This window comes from Rousettus aegyptiacus, unplaced genomic scaffold, assembly GCF_014176215.1.
Source record: "Rousettus aegyptiacus isolate mRouAeg1 unplaced genomic scaffold, mRouAeg1.p scaffold_m13_p_5, whole genome shotgun sequence".
Taxonomy (NCBI): domain Eukaryota; kingdom Metazoa; phylum Chordata; class Mammalia; order Chiroptera; family Pteropodidae; genus Rousettus; species Rousettus aegyptiacus.
In genome coordinates, this window is record NW_023416308.1 from 10248304 (window position 1) to 10257257 (window position 8954).

The window sequence follows — 8954 nt, forward strand, 5'->3', positions numbered from 1 at the left end:
CCCAGTCTTTGGCGTGGGTTGGTTTTTCTTCAGGGAAAATACTGTATTAGTGCACTCTTAAATTCAAACTCACTCTGGACTCTTATTTCTTTTTCTGAACCCTTATTTTTAAAATGGTTGTCACTCCTATAAGGGGGACAGTAAATAAGAGAATGGGTAACTCTACCGAAAATGTCTATTCTTTGGGATATTTTAATTATTTCCTTTATGTACTTTTTTTGTTTTATTTACTGTTTATTTTAAAGGATTGAATGGTGGCAGTGGGTTATTTCTTTTTCCTGAAAGCTACAAAACATTTGCTCTTTTCTTTCTGCACTGCTGTTTCAATAATGCCTGGTACCTACTGAGCGGTCAGTAATACTCATGGAATGAATGCTTGCCCCTCCTGCGGTGATATTTACAATTGCCCATCTCAGTCACAAAAAGCATAGTGCTCACGGGAAAAGGGTAGAGCGTTTGATCCCTTTCTGGAAAGTGTGTTTTGTTTGGGTTTTCTGAAATAGGCTGCATAACCTCCCCCCGCCAGCATTGTTCACAAGGGGGAAGTGAGTGAAATAAGAGAATTGGATCTGGCATCCTCCCTCACTCTCTACACACACACACTGCAATTCAAAGTGCATGCCCCACAAAATACACAGCACATGTCATCAGCACCAATGTCATTCCTTGAATCTAGGTCTTTGCTCAAACTTCGCATTTTGCAGCCTCTTCTTTGTCAGCAAACTGGCCAGCAGTTGGATCTCAAGGGGCTGAGCAGAAATCTTCCCCGACCACACTATTCCATATTAATATCATTTCTGCTTCATGTTCTTAGCACTAATTCTCTGTACTACTCACTTGGCAGGCGAGTAATCATGTACATCTCTCGTTCTGTTACTTAAATCTGATATTTAAACTTTTCTATGTTGGTTTCTTTTTCTCTCCACTGGATCATATGCAAATTGAGCATATAAGCAACGAGGAAAGGTAGTTATTAGCATGATTCCCTTTACATAGTAAGTCTGTTTTATTAGTTTACACCAAAAGCATGCTTTGAGACAAGATTTGGGTCCAGTTGGTTTATTTGGGAGGTGATCCCAGGTGACTCAGGGAGTGGGAACGTGAGATGGTCACAGGAAGAAAAGAGTGTGACAGAGTGTTGGTCACCACTGCGGACAGCTAGGCACAGTCCTGCTGGGGACCTTTGAAGACAGTATGGTCCAATAGAAATATAATATAAACCATATGTATAATTTAAAACTTTTGAGTAGCCACATTAAAAAAGATAAAGAGAAACAGATGCAGTCAATAATGCATTTCATTTAATTCAGTATATCCGAAATATCACTTCAGTATATAAACAGTATGAAAATTACGTGTTAGCTGTTTGAAAATCTCTGGATTCCTACCATGGCAGCCTTTTCCCCTTAGTTTTGGTCTGGGCATTAAGGACTGCTGTATGTGGTTGTGGTTGTACAGGTTGGGCACTGCATAACTCTAGAGGGCACCACTTACCTAGGCTCCTGTAGATTGTAGAGCATCTCGAAAGCTGTGCAGTGCCAAGCCCGCACAACTCCTCATATGAGGGCCGACAGCCTCTTATTTCTTGATTTACTATGCTCATCGCTTTGGGGAAAGAATAAAGGTTTGTTAGAGCAGACATATTCACTTGGGCTTAGCTACAATATTCTGTTCCTTAAGGGTCACTAAACATTTCGAGCACCTGACACCATTTCCTTGGAAGCCGGCATCGTGAGTAATCAGCAGAAGCCAGCACCTCCAGAGCCCTGTAATCACTCTGAAGGAGTCAGCTTCACACCCACTGCTAATTTTAGCTTGCAATCTGCAGAGGGTACCAATGAGTTTTTGCCAAGCACCCTTGCACACGTGGCTTGGAAGTGGCTCTCCCAAGCTGCGTTTGGTAGCTGGGAAAGAGCAATGTCTGTGGCCCAGAGCTTCCTCCCCAGTGGTAGGCTTCCCCGATCCCCCTTACCCAGACTCCTCTTTCCCCACTGGTCTTCCTCACCTCAGTCACCGCAAGGTGTCTGGCTGCAAGAGTCAGTGAACTCTGGATGCCTAAGTTCAGTTGCTCAGCCGGAGTTAATTTCATTCCTTTTTCATTTGTTCCTCTGTGGTGGGCAGCAAGCCATGCAAGTAGAATCAAATCTGTCTGATTGGTAGCATCTAGGAAAAAAAATATTCAAAGCAGTTTGCAGGAAGGAAGTCATGGAATGAACTGAATACAGAATTGGAAAGCAGCTCAGAAATCAACACTCCAGCCATTTCCTGTTACAAATGATGAGTGGGAGAATCTGAGAGGTTGAAGAGCTCATTCAGGGTTACACAGTGGGTTAGCGGCAGAGGATTAGCTTTGTGGAAGAGACTGTCTTATTTACCTCCCCAATGCATTGCGTCTGGCATGTTGTTTGCATTCAACAAATATTTGTGGAATGATCTGATGCATTATAATTTCCAGATTACCTATGGGCCAAAAATGCATACTTTTTTTTTTTTAATGTATCTGTGTAGTGCACATTTGTTGATTTTGCAAAGCCAGCATCCATTATTCTTCCACAGTGTGTCTGTGTTGGGGGGGGGGCGGGTAAAGGGGTGCTGGGAGGCATATGATTCCTGTACGGTTCATCAGAACATTCCATTCTCCTAGCCACAGTGATTTGGTCAGCAATCAACATGTGATCCAAGCCAGACCAATCGTGAGAACTCAGCTTTGGGACTTTCTTTTGGCCATGCTGTCACCAACAGGGGAGAGCCACCCTGAGAATGAAGCCAATACCGAGGAACGCAGACCTGGGAGCTGGAGAGCAAGGCCAGGTTTTGGTGATGGCATTGGACCACCAATATCTGTGCATTGCATCCCCCTAACCAGACTTTTTAATTTTGTGAACTGATAATTCTTTCTTTTTTTTAAAACCGGTTAGATTTTTATTTCTGTCTGAAACCAAATGACAGGTAAATTAGTTTTGAAGCACCAGTGAAACAGTTTACACATTACTGAGCGCCTTCAACATCTCGTTTTTGTTTGGATGTTTGCCCTCCTCTGAGCTTGTGGAAGGTGGTCCCTCTCCAGCCTTAAGGGAAACTTTGATCAGCCTGCACTTAACATAGAGATTTAATTTTTTGCTGGTGATTGCTTGAAGCAGAGCAGGTGGTGCAACCCCAGTGAAAGAGATTCAGAAGGAAGTTTGCTGCCTGGATTCTAGAACAGGTTTTCTTCTGGGAGCAAAGAGGTAAACTGCCATTTCCTGCCTATGTTCATGGCTTTGAGAGGACGTGATGACTGGATCTGCAGTGATCAGCTTGAGACCATGAGACCATAAGCCTGAGGTTAGGAACAAGTATGCCAGGGGTGGTCAAGCAGAGGGATAGAAAAAGCCTGTGCCCTTGATGGTCTCATTGAATTCTAAACCTCATCAATTCCAGACTTTTAAAAATTTGAGATGTCATTACATTTTAAGCCACTTTTTGTTTGGTATTCTATTACTTGCAGCCAAAAACATCTTGATTAAAATAATTATTTTAAAAAGTATTTAAAATATTAAAAAATATATATATATATTTAAGCTCAGAAGTGAGAACTTTGAAATATTATAGAGACACCAATTTGTAAAATAATTAACTGAGGATTTGCCTTAGTAGAAGTGGAGATGAGGTACTGAAACCTTGCCCACTTGGACCCCAATATTTTCCTTTATGACACGCCCCAAGTTTCTAATCCTGTGACTCTACAAAGCCTGGTGTGAAGAGTGTGGCCTACGGGCTAACTTCTTAACCGGAACAAGGTTTCTCAACCTTGGCATTATTGATATTTTGGGACATAATTCTTTGTGTGAAGACTGTCCTATGCATGTAGGATGTTGAATAGCATCCCTGACCTCTACCCACTAGATGCCAGTAGCGCCCTGTCCCCAGTCATGACAACTAAAAATGTTTCCAGACATTGTTAAATGGTCCTTGGTTGATCAAAATTATCTCTGGTTGAGAACCACTAAATCAGAATTACTCACTTCTCAACTATTTTAGAACAATAAGTTTGCTGTATTGTTGGTACGTTGATATATCATTAAAAAAAAATGAGTTACAGAAAAGAAGAAATGGAAAGGATGTGGAGAAATTGGAACTCTTGTACATTGCCGCTGCGAATGTAAAATGGGGCAGCCTCTGTGGAAAGCAGTTCGATGTTTCTTTAAAAAGTTAAGCATAAAATTACCATATAATATAGCAATTCTATTCCTAGGTATATATTCCAAAGAAGTGAAAGCAGAGACTCAAACAGATATTTGTATATTAATGTTCATAACAGCATTATTTGCAATAACTAAAAGGTGGAAGTACCCTGTGCGTCCATTGACAGATGAATGGAAACATAAAATGTCTCTACAGGCAATGGAATATTATTCAGCCATAAAAAAGAATCAAGTTCTAATACATGCTATAATGTGGATGAACCTTGAAAACATTATGCTAAGTGAAATAAACCAGACACACAAAGATACATTATATGATTCTAATTATATGAAATATCTAGAATAGAAAAATTCATACAGACAAGGAGAGTAGACATTACTGGGGCTGGGAGCAGGGAGACGGGGAGTTACTGGTGAGTGTGTACAGTTTCAATTTGGGGAGATGAAAAAATTTTGGAACTAGATAATGGTGATGCCTGCACAACATTGTGAGTGTAATTAATGCCATCAAATCGTATGCTTAAATCTGGTTAAAGTAGTAAAATGTTTGTTTTAGCACATTAAAAAAAAATAAGTAAACCTTCCCTAAAGGAGTTAAAGTCATAAACTTTTGCCAAGTCCAATTCGGTACAACGCATTAACCAAGATGCTGTGGCATTTGATAGGACATCTGAGGGGAAGGAGTAGATGGGATTCAGGGACTCTGCATCCTGGTCACTAAGATTAGAGTCTGCAGCGTTCTCAGACATCCATGTTAGGGTTATAGGTTCCATCAAATTCTTGTCATGTACCAGATGCTGTGCTAAAGTGTAGAAATCATCTCATTTGACTCTCACTGCCTCCCCACAAAGTAGGTGCTCGTATATGCTCCATTATATATGTAAATAAACTAAGGCTCAGAGAAGTGGGTAGAACCAGTATCCAACCAAACCCAGGGAGCCAGATTCCATATGGGTCCCATGCTTTTAACCCTTGGACTTTATTTTGCTGAGGTTTGGAGCCAAAATGCTTAATTTTGGATTAAAAAAAAAAACATTTTGAGGATTTACTTAAATAGTAATAAAGGAGAAATGAAGTTGTTCGTGACTCCCAAGCAACTCTGGTCTTTCTGATGACACAGTTTAAAACAAACAAACAAACAAACAAAAAACAAACAAATGTCATATTCTACAGAAGATGTGTTTTTCTCTCAGCAATGTCAATTAGATCAGAGGAGCATTTTTCCCAGAGGAAAACTCAAGCATGTGGGACAGGGTGCTCCTGAGATGTGATTTTATGGCTTAGATGGCTACATTCAAATTTCCTTGTCTATCTTTCTGCCTCGTTGGGAGGTGGATTATGGCACTTGATGACTTAATCAGCGTAGTCTCTAGACAAAACATGTCTCCACTTTGCTGCCAGGAAAATGTTAATCTATTCTGCTTCTGTATCTAGAGAGGTAAATGAAGTGATTGACGATGCTCTGTGTGTGTGTGTGCGCGCGTGCAGGCACACAAGCTCTGTGTGCATGCACATGTGTGTTGGTACACAAGGATCTGTGAGAAGAGAAGCAAGTGGATCTTAAATCGAGGGATTTTAAGTGGAAGGTTCTTGAGTCTCCTTTAAGGAATTGCAACCCTTCCCTCCCCAAAATTATATGCAAAACTTGTGTCTGTAGCATGATTATTTTTTTTTGGAGGGAACATCATATAGTATTCATCAGAATCTCAAAGGGGTTTTAGAGAATGTCATTCTGTAATTTCATAATGCCTATTACCTGGCACGTCTTTTTCTTTGAAAAGCCACAGTTATCTTGGGTATGAGAGGTCCTTGTTATTTAAGAAGAACCTTTATTTAGGTAAGAGGCTGGGCACAGAGAGCGGCCATGGGAATTGTTATTATTTTGACCTTGTTAAGTTTGAAGCTTGAAAAAACCCGGCCAGATTGAAATAAACTTTGGCAAAATGGGTATGGGCATGCCAGTCTGCTCCTTCGACCGTCTCCTCCTCTTTCCAATTCCTTCCGCTCCTTCTGTTCCGCTGTTCCAGCCCCTGCCCAGCTTATGTGCCGTGGGCCTGGAACCAGCATGGGGACTATAAAAACCAGACACTTTTGCTTGATTTAACTTGTGTCTGGCACACAGTAGGAATCAATAGATGGTAGATTAAAAACAAAAAAGCACAGCCATCCAGTTCTCTGCGAAATGGTAATTTGTACCAGGCATAGAACAAGGAGAGATTCCTCTTCTTCTCTTATAACCTAGGAATAACCCATAGACAAGCTCAGAGATTCTTTCGTGGCAAGTGGGAAGCCATCTGCCTGTGAGTTTCTTAAAAAACAAACGAGTACAATTTGCTGAGTACCCACCATGCCATGCTCTGTATGTGATACTTAATGTGCGTTATCTCCATCAGATATCATGGCGGTTGGGGAGACTGGTCCTCTCAAGCCCATGTTAGAGATGAGGAAAGTGTTCCCATGATGCTCTATCTTTCACATGAACCTCACCTTTCCTCATTCGATCAGGAAAGACTTCCTGTGTGAGAAAGACAATGACCTGAGTGTTAACAAATGGTGTGCTGTGTGTGTTCAGTGGATATGTCTGTTTAATTCACGGGATTGAGCAGTCCTTCTCAAACTTTATCGTGTATTCAGATCCCCTGGGGCTCTTATTAAAATGCAGATTCTGACTAAGGAGGTAGGTAGAGCCTAGAGTGGAGCCCGAAACCCGCATTTCTAACCAGCTCCTAGGTGCTGCTGTTGCTGCTGCTGAACAGTGGATGTTTTCAGTGGCCAGGGGATACAGTGTTAAGTTTATAAAGGACTTGCTCATGGATAATCTCATTTGCTTTTCGCCCAAGGCCTGTGAGCTATCCATTGTTATTTCTACCTTAGAGGTGAAGAAATTGAGAGTCCTATTAGAAATAGCTACCATTTTCAAGTGTCAGACATTTTTAGGGACACAGTTGTAAACAAGACAGATATAAGTTTGATTTAAAGAAATCGAGAATCCAGGAAGGAAGACTGACTAGTTAAATTTGAAAAGCTCTGAGTGCCTCAGTGAATGAGTGGCTTGGCCTCTGCCATTCATCACAAGAGGAAGGAAAACAGGCGTGGGGCAGAGGAAGACGATGTATTCAGTCTTGGGTTTTGTGGTGACATCCTGACGTAGCTGTCTAGTTGACAGGTGTGGGTCTGGAGTTTAGGAGAGATCCAGGGTGAGGAGAGTTGAGAGTTTGAGAGCTTTCAGTGCAAAGGTGGTGACAAGTTACAGAAGATTAGATTCAGGATACAGACGAGCATGAAGCTGCCTAGGATGGTTGAAAGCGTGAACAGCCTAGAATAGGCAGGGGAAGAGGAGCCCATGAAAAAGACAAAGAAGCACCTGCAGGGGAAGGAGAAAAGCCTCAGAAGCCCAGGGAAGAGAGAGCTCCAGGGAAGGAGCGGCTCATCACGGATGGTGGGATTAGCTAGTATCACGTGACACATTGTCTCTGCTGTAATATTCCTGCCAAAATATACATATCTAGACTCTAATCATGAGAAGACATTAGACACAAAACATTCTACAAAACCACTTGGCTGTGCTTTCAAAAAATATTTACATCTTGGAAGATGAAGAAAGACTAAGGAACTTTGTCAGCTAAGAGAGGAGTCTAAAGAGACATGACAGATAAATGCAATGTGTGGGTCTAGATTTGACCTTAGATCAGGAAAAATTGCTATAAAAGACATTATAGCAATAATTTATAAAATGTTTAGGTGGCTCTCTATTAGGTAAGGTTGCTATAGACTGAATATTTGTGTCCCTCCCCCCACCCCAAATTCACATGTTAAATCCGAATACCCAATGTGATGGACTGTGAAGGGGGGGGGCCTGTGGGAGGCGGGTGAGTAATGAAGGTGGAGCCCTCACAGATGGGATTAGTGCCCTCCTGAAGGAGACCCCAGGGAGCTCCCTTCCCTCTCCGTCATGTGAGGACAAGGCAAGAAGACAGTCACCAGGCACGGACTTTGCCTGTGTCTCGATCTCTGACTTCTCAGCCTCCAGAACTGCGAGGAGTAAATTCGTGTTTGCCAGTCACCCAGGCTGTGGTGTTCTGTGACAGCAGCCCACGCAGACTAAGACAGTAGTATTGCATCAATATCATTTTCCTGGAACTTAATAATTGTGCTGTGATGATGGAGTAGAAAGATTTTTGTTTATAGAAAACGTGCTAAAGTATTTAGGAATAAAGGATTGTGCTTTCTGCAACTTTCCCTCTCATGGTCCAGGGGGAAAAAAGGACGAACACAGAGGGAAAAAAAAAAAAAAGTTGGTGAATCTGGGTGAAGTATTCACTGTATTATTATTATTATTATTAATTAATTTTTTTTTAGGCAAGGCAACCTTTGGTTGACCTCTTAGATTGCAAGGACCTTGTCGGCTTACAATCCCTTATTTTTTTATTTTTTATGCCTACAGCACCTGGTCTTCCTAGGTGGTCTCCCATCCAAGTACTAACCAGACCCCACCCTTCTTAGCTTCCGAGATCAGACGAGATCAGGGTGGTATGGTCATAGACTGTATTATTCTTGTAATTAGTTTTCTATAGAAAAATTTCCAAGTAAAATGTTAAAAAAAAACAAGAGAGAGAAAGGAGTGGCATATAGGTACTATCAAATTCTGTGGAGGGGGCAAGAAAGATAAAAGTCAAAAGTGCCCATTGGATTTAGCAACATGGATTTAGCCTGGAATTCATGGCACTTAAATTTCAGAAGGAAACCCATAAATGAATATATAATTACAAA

At 41.4% G+C, this 8954-nt stretch overlaps 1 pseudogene; it reads right to left on the minus strand.

The window, feature by feature from the left end:
• Positions 1 to 8619: 8619 nt before the first annotated feature.
• Positions 8620 to 8728, minus strand: LOC118603178 (annotated as a pseudogene).
• Positions 8729 to 8954: the final 226 nt, after the last annotated feature.